Raw genomic sequence first — 18,078 nt, 5'->3', positions numbered from 1 at the left:
CAGAGAGGTTGTGTGTCTTGGGATGTGGCGCCTCCTGGAGGGCTGAGAGCTCCCCGGTCCTGGATCCACCTGCTCGCACTGCGGCCATCCTGGCTCGCTCCTGTAGCTCTATCCCCACGGGGGCCTGGGTGTGGTCTCCACCCTGGGTGTGCTGCAAGTGTGAGTGTGTGTGTGAGTGTGTGTGTGTGTGCGCGCCATGGTGCCAGAGGGGAGCCACGCTGTCCTGATTGCAGGTGGGTCGATCATGAGCCAACCAAATCCAGACTGTCCGCTGCACGTCCCCTCCCAAGGCCCCGTCCCTAGCCTTCTCTCCACAACTCTCAAGCCTGTCTCTTAAAGAGAGCCCCAAACTACAGACTCCAGGCCCTGAGAACCTTGCTACCCCTGGGTCCAGGTCCAGAGATCTTTATCACAAAGAAGCTGGGATCTGGCACTGGGCCTTGGTGGCCTCCAGGAGCCTGAGTGGATGAGATGCCGCCGTCAGAGACTCCTCTGTCCTCTGCACAGGCCAGACATCCTCGGCTTTGTCACTAAATGTGAACGGCACATCTTGGTCCTGAATCTGCTCTCTCGTGCCATGATCTCTTCCTGGCCTCACGAGCACCTCCAGCCATGTCTCCATAGGTGGCCCCAGGCACAGGTGGCCATCCCAGAGCCCAGGAGTCAGCACCGTCTACCTAGGAGAGGGCGAGGCAGTCAAGAAGGGGTCTCGGTTTTTGTCTTGCAATCTTCATGTACCCAAGACTCGACCTTTATCAATCTAATCGTCAACTTAGAAGTCAGGGGGCCATAATGCCCCTGGGATGATGTGGTGGAAGGACCAGAGGCCAAGACTGGCTGGGGTAAGAGGGGGTCACAGATCACCAGCCTCAGCAGGCAGGGAAGAGGTACCACTCCAGGCTCCTCAGACACTGGCAGGACCGAGGGCAGCTGTTTCCTGGCTCTCCGTGAGGGTCTGCTGGGCTGCCCTTCATCTTCGTGGCCATGCTGCCCGGGTCAGCGCTGCACCCTATGGCGAGTCCCCAGACCAGCGGTGAGCCCGCCAGCATCATCCATCTCCTTGGGTTGTGTTGGTCTTCTAGCACCTTGCACTGACAAGTCATAGGAGCAGCCTGTCACTTTCTGCAATGAGACTGAAATGTCATGAAATCTATGGAGAAATTTAGAGGAAAATCAGCAACTTAACTTTTTAAGATTAACAATCTAAAAGTGTGTTGTATTGCTTTATTTCATAGATTTTTAATGTCCCTCAGCCGTGTTTGTTATTTCACACGTGTGGTCTTTGCACATGTGCATGTATTTTGATGCTACTGTACTGTTTTAATTTAGTTTTCCAGTTAGTATTAATTGAACATAGTACATGGGCCTTATATATTCATTAATTCTAAAATTTTACAAACCATTTTGATGTTGTGTACATAAATCCTCTGTGAATAATGCCATTCTGCTCCTTGCTTCCCGACTCTACTTGTTCACTTATGGATATCTTTACTTAAAACTGCGTCTCATCTCCCCATCCTGGGCAGGGCCCAGGGAGTGATTCTTAATGGAAGTGGAGAGCCGACATCCTTGTCTTGCTCCGGACCCAGGGGAAAGTGTTCAATATTTCACCATTAAGTCTGCTGTTAGCTGCCGCCCCGTCTACCCCTGGTTTGCTGGGAGTTTCAGACATGAATTGGCATTGAAGTTTATCTTTATGCATCTGTTGACATGATTATGTGGTTTTCAATCTTTATTTTGTCCATGTGGATAATTTTGGTTTAGTTTCCAACATTCTATTGTGAAAATTTTCTAACATAAGAGAAATGGAAAAAAAACATACAGCAAACAGTCACAGCAAGATCACTTGCAATAGGCGATCTGTCCCATGGATGTCCGTCTTTCTCGCTGTCAATGTGACTTTTTTTAATGTTTTTTTTTGAAGCAAGTTAACACCAGTTCATGTGGTCCTCAAACACTTCAGCATGAGTATCACTAACTAGTGTTGAAGACTGTTTTTTGAATGAAATGCAAAAATCTTAAGTGTACCATTGGAGAGCTTTGGTGGATGCATTTACGTAGGTAGTGTGAACCTGTCAAGAGTCAGTTACTACACCACGTAAACTCCTGCACATCCCTCCCCTCTACACCTGCTTCCCACGGCAGCTGGTGCAGCCTCATCTCTCCAAGCCCGGGCCAGCCTGCTCTAACGTCTTGTTCCATAGGGTCATAATCCATGCAGTGTGCACTCTGCATCTGGCTGCTCTTGGCTTTTGAGAGTTATCCTGCACTTGTATTTATTAGGAGTTTATTCTTTCTTGTTGCTGAGTTTTCATTGTCTGAATATGCTAATTTAAAAATCTGTCCTCCTGTGGATGCACCTAGGGTATTTCATTTTTTGGCCGGTGAACAAGGCTACCATGAACATTCTTGCACACATCTTTTTGTGAGTCTATTCTGCCACTGTTCTTCAGTCTGAATGCAGGAGTGGTGATCCTAGGTCAAAGGGTAGCGTGTATCTATTTTTATAAGATGCAACCTGAAACTTCCAAAATGGTGCCCCTTATGATTATTACGACTTGTTAGTTCTGCTTTATGTGTTTGAAAGCTTCACCAGGGAAACGATCTGATGTGGGGTCAATTTGTAAAAAACCACTTAACGATCTTGGCCAGACACAGGCCTGTTCGCCCTTCTCCTCGTGTGTGTGTGTGTGTGTGTGTGTGTGTGTGTGTGTGTCCTCTGGGTGAGGGGTTTGGGCAGCTCCCAGTTAGTGTCAGCGGCACAGTCGGCCACGTGGGCCTGCCGCAGGTCTGTGGTGGACTCCCTTGCCATTCTTTCCCAGTTTACTGCTTTGTGATTTCTCTTCTTTTGTTCATTCTTTATGAGTTTTATCAATTTCTCAAATCTTTTCATGGGAACAACTTTTAGTGTTTATTTTGTCCTGTTGGGTATCTGTTTTCTAGATCACTGACTTGTGTGATTAATTTTACTTCCTTCCTTCCATTTTCTTAGGGTTTGTTAAGCTGTTTGTATCACTGCTAGAAGTTTGGGTGGCTGCGTGTATTTTCTAACATGCACAGTAGCAGCTGAATGCGGATCTCATGCACTGTCTTAGTGGCATCTAACAAATATTAATATGCTGTGTTTCAGTTATATTTTGGTTAAAAGTATTTGCTAACTTTCATTGCGATTTTTTCTTTGCCCCTGCATTTCTGTTATGGGTTTAATCACACTGTGGGCAGGGAACTACTCTGAACTCAATCACAGATAGCTTGAGCATTTCTTTATGGCCAGAATATGATCAAGTGTTCCTTTTCTCTTATCAAGCAGGAGTCCCGCCACTGTTAGGCAGAATCCTCAACAGGCCCTTCTGCAGCTGGACGTCCTGTGGCCGTTGTCTCGTCTCCCACTGATTTTTGCTCTTGGTCATGGAGAGGGATATGGGAGCAGCACTACAATTTTAGGTTACACTTTGTAAAAAATAATCGCATTTTCTCTATGTTGATACATTGTCACTGTATCTCTGTCTAAAGGCACAAAGTCAGGATTTTTTTTTCTTATTTAAAGCCTGGTTCTCTGAATCTGTCCTGTGAATTGTTTGGTCCATGTACATTTAACTTATTTTGTCCACGCTGGGGTGGATGCTCTGATATCTTGGGTCTGTTTTCTGTGCTGTCCCTCATTCCTTCCCCTCCTTTCCTTCTCAGGATAGCCACAGGTTTCCGCGTGTCTGTTTCCCTCTCATTGGCAGCGCCGTTGTGTCTCTTTGACTCTCTTAGTGTTAAGATGTGCGCACCTGAAGTGGGAAAAGTCTGCCTTAAACCATTTCCTCTCCCGCTTCCTGGGCCACTTAAGTACCTCACAAGTGCTTTTGCACGTGCCCCTTTTGCTTTTAGACGCCACTTGTCTCACTGCTACCTTTGTTAGAAGCACTGCATGATCCCTGTAAGCAGCAGTGCTCTCAAGCTGACCTTCAGTGGAACTTCCCTGGGGACAGTCATTCGCCTGCCCCCCTCTGCCTGCTCTCCTCTGCTGCAGTGTCTTGCTTGGCAATGCAAGACGGAGACGTATTTTCTCCACCTTTTGCTTTTGCATAAGAGCATCTTTATTATGCCTCCATGATTTAAAGAGTGTCTCATTGGGTATGGAATTCTAGGTTGGTAGGTTTTTCTTTTCTTTCAGTATTTAAAGGTGGCATTCCATTGTCCAGTGACTTCCATAGTTTCTGTGGAAAGTCATTCATTATTCTTGTTCATTCTCCTTTGAAAGTACCACCTAACTGTCCTCTGCCTCATTTTAAGAGTTCATTTCCTTTGTCTCTTCTGAGTTTCTTGGATCTGTGGGTTGATGTCTTTAGCTTCATTTGGTCCCTTTCTCCTTGTGGGAGGACACCCCTTAATATTTAGCCTTTTGAGCATATTCCTCATGCCCTTTACACTCTCTTGCTTTCTTCATTTTTTATTCTCTTTGGAATTCAGTTATTGTATTTTTTATTGAGCTTTTAGCAAATTAATCCCATTTTCAACTATGCTTACTTTATAGGCGAGCTCACCTGATGAAGTACTAAATTCAAACACATTTGTGTCTATAGAATGCCTACCAGATTTTTTTTGGGGGGGGTTACTGGGAGTTGAACCTAAGGGCACCTTACCACTGAGTTCATCCCTGAAGCGTTTACACTTTTTTAATTTTGAGACAGGGTCTCACTAAGTTGCCTGGGGCCTTGCTAAGTTGCTGAGGCTGGCCTCAATCTTACCATCCTCCTACCTCAGACTCCTAAATTGCTGGGATTACAGGTTTGTACCACTGTATCTGGATACCAGATTCCTTTGTACGATTCATAGTCTCTTTTGAAATTTTCATCTTTAATCCATTTTATCTGATTTGTTATTGTCTTTATTATATTTATTTATTTTTTAGATTTTTTTATTTGTTGATGGACCTTTATTTTTATTTATTTATTAATATGTGGTACTGAGAATTGAACCCAGGACCTCACACATGCTAGGCAAGAGCTCTACCACTGAGCTCCAACCCCCGCCCAGTCTTTATTATATTTAAAGGAGTTAAAGTTCTTATTTAATAACTCCAAATAAGTCTATTTCCTATTTTCTTTCTATTATCTAAATTTCTACTTTTCAAATTCTCTTGCCTCTTCACATGTTTCCCAACATTGCGTGACTGAGAGAGTCACCAAGTCTAGCCACGCTGTCAGCTCACTGGGCTGGCTTGTCCCTCTCCTTCCAGGCAGATGGGCAGAGATGGGCACTTCACACCAGGGGGAACTGGACAGGCCTCTGTGGGTAGCCATGACAGCTGGACTCAATGTTCCATGGATGTGGCTATCCTGGAATCTACCAGAACCACTCATGCCATTTTAAAATCTGGAGAAGAGCGCGGCAGGGGAGCTGTGGTCCACGGGAGTCCCTCACTGGAGTGGGACTGCTCTGACGTGCCCTGAGACGACAGGGAGCCCCACTTGGCCTTTCTGGTGCGGCACTGAGGTTTCAGGGCCTCTGGTTCATGTGGATGTTCCTGTTCTTTAAATCTTTCAAACTGGTTTTTGTAATTCATCCAGATTTTTTTCTAGATGTTGAAGTGAATCGTACTCTACTGACGTCTAGCACTGATGTCCACTTGGAAACAATGTCCTACCTGTTTGTGATACATTAGGCTGCCCTTGATGAATGCAGTCGCCTGAAGCTGCTGCAGACCCTGGGTTCACCAGAGGCCCTGGAGCCTGGCCGAGACACACTGTGGAGAGGTGGAGCCGCCCAGTGGGCTCACCTGCCTCAAGCTGCCCAGCGCCCTGGCATGTTGGTGTTTTCTCTTGGGTCATGTTCAGCTGTGAGTGGGGAGAAAGCCTGGGAGGGAGAGCAAGAAGCAGGAAAGACATGGATGCCTGAGAGGGCAAGGGAAGGACCAGATGATGGAGGCCTTTTGGGGGTACTCCCCGAGTTAGAGACTCAGAACTAAAGTATTCAAAGAGAATCAGAGTGAGCTTGCTGCCTCTCCCTCTGCCTCCATCCTGAAGGTCGCCATGGTATTGGTCATTCCCCTCCTGCCTGCAGCCCTGATGTCCCTCATGTGCTCAGGGCTGGCCCACGTCCTCCTTTGGAGGCTTCAGGGGAGGGAAAGAAGATGTGCTGATGCTGCAGGAGCTCCGTGGTGCTGTGCAGAGTGGGAGGGCTGCTCCTGACGCTCCTTAGCTGATGGCACCTGGGGAAGACAAAGGGAGAAGCCTGGTGCTGAGCATCTGTTTGCCTGTGAACTTGACAGAGGCGTGGATGAGCACCTCCTTGTTATCATCAGCCCGGGGAGAACCGTTGGGGGAAATGCTTGCCATCAATCTCCCCACACACGCAGCGTCTCTGTTTAATAGCTGATAGGGCGTCTCCAAAGGGCTTTCTTTGCTCTTTGTTTAAAATGACATATAATGGGCCTGGACTTATCAGTGTCTCTAAATGCATTTTCTGTGCTTTGTCCCCACTGGGGGATTTAGTCCATCTAATGAATATGTGCAGGATTGATTTTGAACTTGGTATAATTTAATCCATCAATTTAACATTCAATGAATATGCAAAGGGAGTCTCTGGGTGGATGGAAAGCAGAGGGGATGTTCTTATTAATTTGAAATGGACTTGAGAAATAGAAACAGTCTGTGCTATTAGTATCTGCCACGGGTCCTGTGACTGCGATCCAGAGGGCTCTGTGAGTCCTGAAGCAGCTGGAACCAGCGTGGAGCCATTCAGGCCACTGCAGCATGGCGGCTCCCACCCTGGGAGGGGGAGTGTGGTCACCCAGGACCGGCTGCTGAGCTGAAGGTGGCCCTGGCCAAGGCAAGCATGACTGAGCTCGGAAAGCCAGAGCTGGACAAGGATCCTGAACAGAGTGCTATTGCACCCCGAGAGCCACACCAGTGCCCAAGACTGGACGCAGTGTCCACTGCCTGCAGGCTTCCTAGTGGCCTGCCAGGGCTTTGGAGAGGGGGTCATTTAACCATGGCTATGGGGCGAGAGGACCTTTGAGGCCAGGCAGCTGCCAGGGAAACACAAGGAGACCCTCCATCTCCACCAGTGCCCTGGAGCCAGAGGCAGGCCGAGTCTGCAGGCTGGACCTGCGCCCCTCAGCAGCCGGGCCGGAAACGCAGCACTGTTCCAGAGCAGTCCTGCTGGGTTGCCGTCGGTCATGCTGAGCGCTGCCACTCCCCTCCGGCCTCAGGTGCAGCAAGGCTCCTTTCATAGCCGTTCCCTGTCCAGGCGCTGACCCCTCCGCTGCCTCTGTGCTCTCACTGTGCTTTGTCCTTTAGAGACGGTAATGGCACTGACCTCAGCACTCTGCTACCTGGGCTTCCTCAGGTCACTTCAAAGGATCTGTCCCTCCATTGTCCTCCATGGTGACTTGCCGGTGGGCCATGGAAACCGAGCCTCTCTGGGAACTTGATTATGGAGCGTGTAGCGACTATCAACCCGAACACTGAATCTGCAGTGGTCATCAGCATGTGACAGATGGGACCGAGAGGACAGCAGTTTTCTGCCTGAATTTGGAAGCACGGTGACCTTCGGGGCAGAGCAGCTGGTGGCCCAACAGGTGGCTTGTGTGGTGTAGCTGGCCACACACTGGAGCTGACAGTGCGATGCTGATGGCAGGACACGTTGGACTTGTCTCTAAATGTTTGACCGACACCTGGAATCAGCTCGGTGTTTTCAGAGTAGAGCCGTTCCTGTGTCTCCACCTCAACTTTGACCAACCCTGACGTCGTCGCTTTTGGCCAGTGACGTGGGACTCCAGGACTGCCGTTCAGGCTGAGCCAGGACAGCAGCTGCAGTCAGGAGCTCATGGGAAGCCCCAGAACTGGTTCAGTGGCCAGGAACTGAGGGGACCCAAGTCGGCCAGGGGAGGTTCCACGTGGCACATGAGGAGAGCGGGAAGCCAGTCGCACTGCCACTGAGAGTCCCCAGGGCCAGCCCTGGACCTGGTGGGTCCTGGGTGCTCCTGTGGCACCTGAGGGTGGACATGCAGGCTGGGCCACAAGGCTGGAGACCACCTGCCCCACTTCCCGGGTGTCTGCTCACTCTCTGGGGCAGGTGGCCGGGCGCCTTGTCAGGAGGTCACTGATAGGACTGCAGGAGCCAAGGCCACGTCCCCATGGTGCAGGGAGGGGCCTAGAGGCTCAGGGACACTTCTGTGCTGCCTTTTCCACAATCTGGGGACTTGTGACGTCAGAAATACACCTCTCACTGTCCCAGAGGACAGAGTCCAAGGCCTGGCAGTGCCCTGTTCCTCCCTACAGTTCTGGGGAGAAACTGTCCTGGGCCCTCTAAATGTCCATGGCCCCAGGCCCTCCCCAGCTGGTGGCCACGTCTGCTCCATGTCCACAGCCTTCTCTCTCTGTGCGTCCCCGCCCTCTGACAGGGACACTGGTGGGGACGTCAGGGCCCATCTGGACCTTCAGGAGACTGGCTTCCCTTCAAGACCCTTAGCTTACATCTTCAGGCTCCCTTCAAACGAGGTCCTATCGGTGGGTTTGGGGTTAGGACCACAGCCCACTTTTCAGGGGCCACCATGGAGCCTGCTGCAGATGGAGACCTTCTTCCTGGAGAGCTCCGGCCCGAGAGCTGGCCCTGCAGGGGCCGACGGTCCAGTTGCCTGAGAGCTTTCCCCTTCAGATCTTCAGCTTCGCTTCTACTGTGAGCAGATGAGAGAGATATGAGGAACGACCGAGAGAAATAGACATAAAAGAGCAAAATGGAGAAGGGATCATGTAGGGAAAGGGACGATATCCTCAATGGGCAGGAGAAGGTGTTGTGCCCTGAGACAAGAAGAGACTGCGACGAGGAAACAGCCGGCCTGGGCGGGGCTGCGGCAGAGCACTCGCTTCTCACGGTGACGCCCTGGGTCCCTTCCTGAGCACCACATGAAAATAAATAAAGGAGGGGTCCGTCCACAGCTAAAAACACGCTTAAAAATCGGGAAAAAGAAAACAGCAGAAATGAAAGAAAAAATGTAGAATGGTTAGGGATAAAACCAGGGAATTTCACACAAAATAGAGGGAAAAATGATAAAGATAAAAACAAGTAAAAAATGTAGTCACACTTAAATAGTAGGAAATATGAGGTAGGAAATCGTCAATAAACGAGCTGAGGACATTCCCTAGGTCTTAGGGACGTGAGACTTCAGGTCCGCAGGGTCTGCTGAGTGCCCGGGAGCCACAGGTAAGCAGACCCAACCAAGCCACGCATCACAAATTCAGACCCGCGATGGAGCGTGCATCTGAGGGTCTCCGTGAGGAAAACGCTGTGGGCCACAGGGCACAGGGACAAAAAGAGATGAAGGAACACCTCGGGATCCTCGAGGCCCTTCTCCCCACAGACTCCTCCAGTTACGAGGCCTCGGTCCAGCGATCACCCAGCACCCCACCTCCCGGAGCTGCTCCAGGGTTGGGCACAGAGCAGGAGAGCACAGCAAGGAGGGCACGTCACAGCGGAGAGCCTGAGGCAGAGGAGCGGGGGCACCCAGCCCGCAGGGTGAGGTGGAGCCCAGGTCAGGGGAGGGACGGCTCCGTGGGGATCCTGGACGGAAGCCTCACTGCTGCCCACGGTCTCCCCAGTCTGCGGGCCAAAAGCTCCACGGAGCTGGCACCACGGACCACAGAGGCCACCCCTCCAAACTCTTCCTGGTGAGTGGGAGGACTTCCGTCCACACAGGGCCCGAGAGCTCGGGAGGCCCTAGTGACCACACGCTGCCAGGCACGTGCCACACACCTGGTCTCGCAGAGTGGGGCTGCCCTGCCGTGGGGTGCCTGCCCAAGCTCACACGGTCCTCATGAGCTGGGCAGCAGGCTGAGGGCCGCCCACGGCACCCTGTTGTGCGCTTTCTGGAAAAGGAGCCCAGCTGTAAGGCGCAGGCCCAGAGTCTCACCTGAGGGCTGTTCTGGGGACTTGCTCCGGTGAGCTCTCGGGAAGCTGGGACTGCGAAGGGCCCCAGGAGGTCAGTGCTGCGTGGGCTGGTGTGTGTGTGTGTGTGTGTGTGTGTGCATGTCAGTGCTGCGTGGGCTGGTGTGTGTCTGGGCTGGTGTGTGTGTGTGTGTGTGTGTGCATGTCAGTGCTGCGTGGGCTGGTGTGTGTGTGTGTGTGTGTGTGTGCATGTCAGTGCTGTGTGGGCTGGTGTGTGTCTGGGCTGGTTGTGTGTGTGTGTGTGTGTGTGTGTGTGCATGTCAGTGCTGTGTGGGCTGGTGTGTGTCTGGGCTGGTGTGTGTGTGTGTGTGTGCATGTCAGTGCTGTGTGGGCTGGTGTGTGTGTGTGTGTGTGGTGTCAGCGTGTGTGTGTGTGTGTGTGTGTGAGGTCTACTGCTCTGTCCGTGTACCGTGTGTGGGGCTGTACTGTGTGCATGTGGCATGTCCGGGCCTGGGCCCCACGTCCCTGTGTCTGGCTGGCTCATCACTGTTGTGAGCCGTGTGTGTCCGTGTGCTTGCTGTGCACACTGTATCTGTGTGTGCGGTTGGGAGGGGCGGTCAGGCGAGCCTCGCACTCTCAAACATGATGACGACCAGAACTGGCGGTTGCACAGAGGCGATGAGTGTGGATGTGTGGCTGGGCTTTTCGCCTGGCTCTGTGAGGTGCCTGGCCATCCCCTGCCCACTGCCCTGGCCTGCTGGAGAGCCACGTGGGATTGGGGAGAAGAGCAGGAGGGTGTTTTTGCGAGTCCTTCAGGTGTGAAGTCCAGACTCTGCAAAGGCTCCACCCATCCCTGCTCGGCGTTCTATGGTGCTGACCTCGGGGCCTGTCCTGCTCCCTTGGACAATCTGCGCTCAGGCCTGTATCTGAGCAGGCTGGTTTCCACCGAGAGGACGGGGTGGCCGAGTCGGGGGAGTCACTGTCCCCCACCCCTGTGTCGGTCCAGCCCCTGCCCTGAGCCCTGCCCAAGGGCAGCTGTGGTCCAGACAGACAGGGGGATGAGGGCTCTCCCGCAGGCCAGGGCAGTGGGCAGGGGACAGCATGCACCTTGCAGAGCTGGGAGAGTGCCCAGAAGCACAGCTTCTCCCCCGGCAAGCACTGGTGGTACCTATGGAGGAGGAAGAGGGGCTTTCTGCCCTGGGTGCACCCTCAGGAGCAGCGCAGACCCACGCTCAGGCTCACACAGCCCCTTGACACGCCACCTCCCCCCGAGGGGCTCTCCTGGCACAACCCGTGGAGGGAGCAAGGCTGCCGTCCTCCGAGAGCCCCTGGGGACTCCCAGAGGGAGGGCCTTTTTGGTCCCTTGAGGTGGCCGTGAAACCCCAGGACCGGCCAGCATGGAGGCCGTCTGTGGGTGGCGGTGACCCCTGGAAGGGACACGCTGGACACTGGCCGAGCGCACAGGGAGAGCTTCGTGCTCTGGGGTGACCTGCCCTCCTTTCTTCACCTCACCAACCCGAGGCTCTGCACAGACCTGCCCTGGCCACGCTGGCCTCACCCATGTCACCAGCGACGTTGGACCAGAATTCCCTGTCACCGAGGCAGGTGAGATGGGGTCCTAGAGATGGCCATGAAGACCAGTGCCGGACCTCCTCCTGGAGCTGAAGGAAGACCTTGGGGGTCGGTGGCAGTCTCTCGGGTGGAGGCCGGTGCTCCAGCTCCTGCCCCCGGGTGTTCTACCTTCTGCCGGGAAGCAGGGCCCCAGCTGTGCCTGGCTACCAACCTGTCCAACACGTGAAGCAGGTCAGAGGACAACGGGAGCCTGGGACTCCCTGGGAGGAGGGGGCCCACTTGCCTGTGCCTACTTGCACCACGTGTGACCTGCCTGGGGTTTATAGCTGGGGGTCAGGCTTGCTGGCCTAAAGGGCTGAAGGTCACTTTGCCTGCTCTGGGGAGGGCAGGGAGAGAGCCTGGGCCGTGCTGACCAGTCCCTCCCGACATCAGGCTGCTGTCTGCCCAGCACATTCTGCGGTTATTCTTGAGAGCCACAGATGAGGAGGGGGATGGGTGTTTCCAGACCACCAGGAGGACTGTCCTGAAATTGCTCGACAGTGTTTCAGGAAGAATCGACAGTAAAGTGGACTGTGACGGAGGCCATGAAAAGCGCACGGTTCTGCCCAGAGGAAGACCTCAGAACCGAGAACTCAAGCCCTCTGTCCTGAGATACTGAGGCTTTAGAGGTGGTAAGTGTAACTGTGGCCAGAGTTGCAAGGTGAGATCAAACGGCCACATGACCATAGCAGCTCTTTATCAAAAGGCGGGGTCTGAATCTCACTGCAGTGTGCTTGCTAGCTTATAAAAATGGAGCGGGTGACAGACAGATCTGCAATGTCAGGGTGGCCGTCTTGGCTGGCCATAACCAGTAGCAGCACAGAGCCTCCTTCTGACTTTATTGAAGACGAGGCAGATTCACGCCCTTCCAAGAACTCATGCACAACCAGCTCACTAGGCAGGAAGAGAACCAGGCTATTACACTGAAGCTAAATGTGGGTGGAATAGCGTCCTTGAGAGATGAGTCAGTCTGATTAGCACCTCCAGAGGCATCCCTGTCTCCGATGACCTTGGACTTCATCTCAACGGCTTGTAAGGTGAGGGTCAGGAGCTGAAGCCCATGCACATTTGAAGTGAAGGTTTTGATGGACAATTCCTGCCAAGAGCTGGAGCCCCAAAGTGGACAAACCATGTGAAAAAGTTGCCCACAGGCCATTTTCTGGACTTGACCTTGATGTTAGGAATGGGACCCTTCTGGGAATTGGGAGCCAGCGTTTATGCACAGGTGCACCCGTGACTTGATCTCCTGTCCTGCAGGCTGAGTCCGAGAACTCCAACTGGTCTTGGGCGGTTAGCATCCCTGGGGAAAGGCTCTCCAGAGGAACACATCTGCCCCCCACCTCAGAGAAGTTCCCCAGCAGACGTTCCAGCCACCACAAAGTCACAGCAGAAAGCCAGAAGGCACACAGGGACTAGGGCACTCTCCTGAGGAGCAGCAGGACCAGCTGAGCAGGTGAGTTCCGATGTTGGAACTCGCAGGTCTGTTACAGGAATGCAACAGCAACCTGGAAAAGGTCTGTGAGTGGCTGGGTAGCTACTACCAATTATGGCTAAAATGGGGTAAAAAGACCTGGATTTGCCCCTTGCCTGAAATAACAACAACAACAACAAAACCAACAAAGAAACCCCAAACAAACAAACAACCAGGGATGTATGTGAAACAAGGGTTTTCAAGTCCCTACACACCAGGTGACAATGGGCGTGATCATAAGAGACAGGAAGCAGGGAGCTGAGCCCAGGGATTTCCCAGCATGCTGCTGGTGGGGGCCAGGCAGCCCAGCAGGATTGCTGAGTTGGGAGACCAGATGGGGGTCTGCACTGATGACACAGGAGAGTATACTGGGGAGAGAGGGTGCAGAATGAGAAGCCTGAGATGAACAGGAGGCCTGGCTGAGTCCAGCTGAGCACGGATGTGTGATGTGTCTGGGACAACTGCAGGAGGCGGGGCAGACCTCCCCAGAGGGTTGGAGGAAATCCTCACACGGGCCAGGAGCTGCCTGTGCCCAGACTTGAGATGTCAGGTAGGCACACAGGAGTGCTCCTTCCAGAGTAGAAGCCCCCGACCCCTACACCAAATGGGTCCTGCCTAACAAATCTGAAAAGCAAGTCCCCAAAGAATCCATCTCGCTTCAGAGAAACTCTACTTTATTCTTGAACCAAGCTCATTATGAAAAGAAATATCTATCACTCAGCAAGTAAAGTTTCCATCTCTGGCATCCCATTGCAGACAGAATTAAATTACGCCCCTCCCCCCAACTTCATCTGCTGCAGCTGTGTGGGTCCTTCCGGTCCACGGTGGGCTCCATCGCTGGCTGGCCATGTTGTCCTAGACGGCAGGATCAGCCAGGGCTGGGTCGTGACCATCATCCTTCTCTGCATAGTTGGACTCGTTCACTAGAACTTTGTTCAGAACTTTTATCCATGTTAATGAGGGATATTTGTGTCTGTACTCTTTCTCGTGAGACTCGGCGTGCCTTTGGTATCGGGTAGGGCTGACCTGCAGAGCTCTGTGGAATAAGAGGACCACTTCTCCTGAAGGCTGCCCAGACCTCACCCGGAGTGGCTGCAGGAAGCCGAGTGGAGCTGGCTAAGACGTGAAGCCACACCTGCATGCGACCCAGACGCCCCAGCCGTGTCTGTTTACCTAAGAAAAACAGGAGCGTGGGGCATCTGCACGTCCCAGTTCATGCCAACCCTATCTGTGATAGCCCCTGGCTGCCCTCAGTAAGGGGGTGCAGGGACGGAGGATGTGTGTGTTGTCTTGATTGTGGTGATGGTTGTGTATATCTGTCAGAATGTGTCAAGTTGCACACTTATATATTTGCAGTTTATTGTATAGCAATTAAACTTTAAGAAAGCTTTTATAAGATAAAACACTATAATGAAAATTTATTTTTATTTTATTTTTTGTGATACTAGGGATTGAACCCAGGGGCATTTAACCACCGACCCATATCCCCAGCCCCCCCTTTTTTTTGTATTTTATTCAAAGAAATTTTGTATTTTATTTAAAGATTTATTATATTTTTCTCTCTCCATCTCCCTCCGTCCCATGGAAATGAACTAGTGAGCATTTACCACTATCACATCTAACTCTTGTTGAGTTGCTTAGGGCCTCACTAAGTTGCTGAGGCTGCCTTTGAACTTGTGATCCTCCTGCCTCAGCCTTCCAAGCCGCTGGAATTACAAGCATGTGCCACTGAGTCTGGCTACAAAATTTATTTTTAATGACAAAACCCATGACAACCACATACTAGAAACAAAAGCCACATGTACTTCTATAAATGTAAAAAAAGTAACAGTAAAAATCCAACCTTAATAGAGGAGTTAAACAGAAGGGGTAGCTGGTGAAGCACAGCAAATAGATGAGAAGATAAATCTGAAAGAATCACCCAGAACACACACAGATCAAAGACATAAAAACGTGAGAGAGTTTAAAGAAATTGTAGAGTAGGAAGGCCTAGTGCATTTTCAAATTGGAGTTCACAAGGGGGTTAATTGAGAGAGTGTGAGAATTAATAGCTGGGAAATATCTAAATTTGATGAAAAGTGCGAATCCTTAAATTCAGAAGCACACATCCAAACAAGGTGTAAAACAAAATCTGTGCTTAAGGCAAGACAGTGACGTTTAAGGACAAATGGAAGCTCCTAGGAGAATCTGTGGGAAATATGGAATTGCTAAGCGTGATAGTAGATGACCCTTATCTGACTGAAAAACCAAGGCGCCGCGGTGAGGTGGACAGTGGGCTTCTCCACGGTGCACAGCGGGCAGGAGCCCATGGGACAGTGTCTTACAGTGTCCAGGCCCCATGCTCACCGCCCTCACTGCGGACGCTGGGAGCTGCTTCCACAGAGGTTCAGTCTCTTCTCAAAGGAGAAAAGCTTCAGGCAGACCGACGTGGCGGGAGAGGGCCCTGCTTGCCCTCTCTGACAAGGCTGCCTTGGCCTCTCAAGGCCACGTAGCCCCTCTCCAGCCTGCCCAGGACCTTCAGATTGAGTTTTCCCCTTGCCACTGCGAGTGCCCACGCCCTCACCATTCCTGACTCAGCGGTGCTGTCCCCGGCTTGCTGTGGGTGAAGGACAGAGGGATCGCTCTTTAAGGAACAGTGGCAGGTTTTGATGCTCTTCCTCACCCCTCTGCCCCACGCTCTCCCTCTCAGAACCCTGGGGACTCAGTGAAAGTGGGCTCCATTGTCCTCCTCCTTAGTCTCCTCCAAGTGCAGGGAAGTGCTGCCAGCAGGTGTGAAGGGGGTGCTGTCTCCAGGCACCCCGCTGTCTCCTGGGTTTCTGGCCCCTCCTGCTCCTGCCTGCTGGTTGGGCCTGCAGCTGGGGACTGTCCTCTGTAAGGCTTGGGTCTCCATGCCCTGGTTGGTCCCCCACAGGGCCTCACCTCTCCGCAGACCTGGGCTGTGGCTGACGCATGCTCTCCTTTGTGTGTGTTTTTCTCTCCCCGTCTCCCTCCGTCCCCTGGAAATGAACTAGTGAGCATGTCCCACTATCACATCTAGACTTCTGGTAGCAGTCGGGAAGTGCAGGATCTGGAAGGACCGGGAGCTCTCTCCAAGGGGTGAAATGCTGGCTCTGTCTGGGTTGAAGAGAGCGGGGTGGCAGTGAGCAGCATGCTCAGAGCGGGCTGAAGCTCTGTGGGGGAGCACTTGGGCTGTGTCTCAGTGGGGTCCTGTCTGGAGGGTCAGAGGCACTGTGGGGGATGGCCTGCGAGCTCTCAGTGGGAGCACCAGGCTGTGGAGCTCCGGGGCCTCCTTCTCTGCCATGACCCCTGATGGCGGCACTGCCTTACCAGTGCCTGTGGGCGGCTCCTCCCCACCTTCCCTGGCCCCCACCCATGAGCAGGCCTGTCGTGGAGCGTGCCCTGAGATGTCCAAGTTGAATGTTCAAGCGGAACATGATCTTCAGGTGGTTTAGCTGGGAGAAGAGGTGAATCTATGTCTCCAAAAAGACTGGGAAGTGTCACAATGTGACAAGTTCTCCACCATGGGAAGTGTCCAAGGAGAGAACAGCTGACCGTTGTCCATGTGTGCTTGTGAAAGGGGTCGACCACCTCACAGTCTCCTCCTAGTGCCAGCTGGTTCCAAGTGGGCGGCCTAGGTGAACCTCCATGTTGGATGGGCCCAGCACCTCTGGGTATCCGAATATTCTTGCCCCACTTCTGGTGCTCAGCAATAGCCCGCTTGGTCTTCATGGCTACCCGTCTACCACCTGCCCACGGTGCCTGGGGCTTTGTGGGCCCTGGAGTGCTGAGGGAGGGGTGCCTCACTCACCCTGGTGCCCCCTGCCTACCTCAGAGCATGCAGGGTGGGCACGTCGGAGGGCAGCGGGGCCAGAGGGGATGGAAAGCCAGGAAGGCTGCAGGCTCCCGCCCAGACCCTGGTGCAGCCGCAGGAGGCTGCTGTCACCAAGTCCTTCGCCACCGCTGCTCCAAGGGACAGGTGGCTGGGGACAATTAAAAGGCCTGCTTCCTTCCACATTACCTTCCTGCCTCCCCTAATGATATAAGACAGCAATCTACAGAGTGAAGCATTTACAACAACCTATCTGTAGTGAGCCAAGGACGTGAGTTTGTGTTTTAAGCGGTTTTTAATGCTGTAGCAGCTGGGTCTTGAAGTGTGGAGGTAGCTGACATTTTTCACCCTGTGCAGCCCAGGGCGAAACCCTGCCCTTCCGTCACATAACAACAGTAGCACACGGTAGGCAGAGCAGGGACAACTGGGACAGAAGGAGTGACTGCCGAGGAGCCCAGCGGTCTGTAAGCGTTAGTATGGGAATGCCGGTGTTCAGGCGCAGGCTGGAGCGGGACAGTGCACGCCCTTCCTCAGCACCGTGATTGGGAGAGCGACTGTGAAACCAGCACCCTTGGGAAGATGGAACTGTAGCAAGTGCAACCAGTTCCCTCTGACCCACAGGAGCCCTTCTCCCCAGGAGGGGGAAGGGAGGGGCCCAGGGCCCACTGGGCTGCTTCTCCTAGGGCTTCCCGTTCCTCTTGTGGTGCGCGGGCGAGCACTGGAGGCCACCATCTGCTTCCCATGCTAGCCTCGGAGTTCAGCCTGCGCCTGGGAAGCACCTTTACCTGGACCCTGCCTGAGTTCAAGGAAGGGGCGCTCCTCCTGCCCTCTGTGGGGTCCTCCTGGCTGGGGTCTGCCTGTGCAGCCAGGAAGTGCAGGGCCTGTCCTCAGGCCTCTGCCTGGGCTCAGTGTGCAGCAGGTGCTGGGCGGGTCCATAGGCAGCATCCCTGCGCTCTTTCTTCCGCCAAGAGCCAGAGCTTGATCTTCTCACACCTGTTCATCCACACGTGCTCCTGGAGCTGTGCTTTCTGATGGTCCTGTGTGCATCCAGGGTCGGCAGGTCACCCTGCATGGAGCCAAAAGCAGGATCCCCAAGGGCCCTCAGGAGAGCCCCGTTGTAACCACACAGGGTAGTGTGCCCGCATAGTGCCAGGTGGAGACTCTTGTTTCTTGCTTTGCTTGGTTCATGCAAATCCCACCCCAACCTCAATACCCGGGAATGGACACCTGCCGTAACTGCAACCTACCATTTGTTCAGGGGAATGCGAGGCAGACCAGACTTCAAGGGCTC

The sequence above is a fragment of the Callospermophilus lateralis genome, chromosome 5 (assembly GCF_048772815.1).
Source record: "Callospermophilus lateralis isolate mCalLat2 chromosome 5, mCalLat2.hap1, whole genome shotgun sequence".
NCBI lineage: Eukaryota > Metazoa > Chordata > Mammalia > Rodentia > Sciuridae > Callospermophilus > Callospermophilus lateralis.
The sequence above is the reverse complement of the archived record's forward strand: the minus strand, read 5'-3'. Positions refer to the sequence as shown.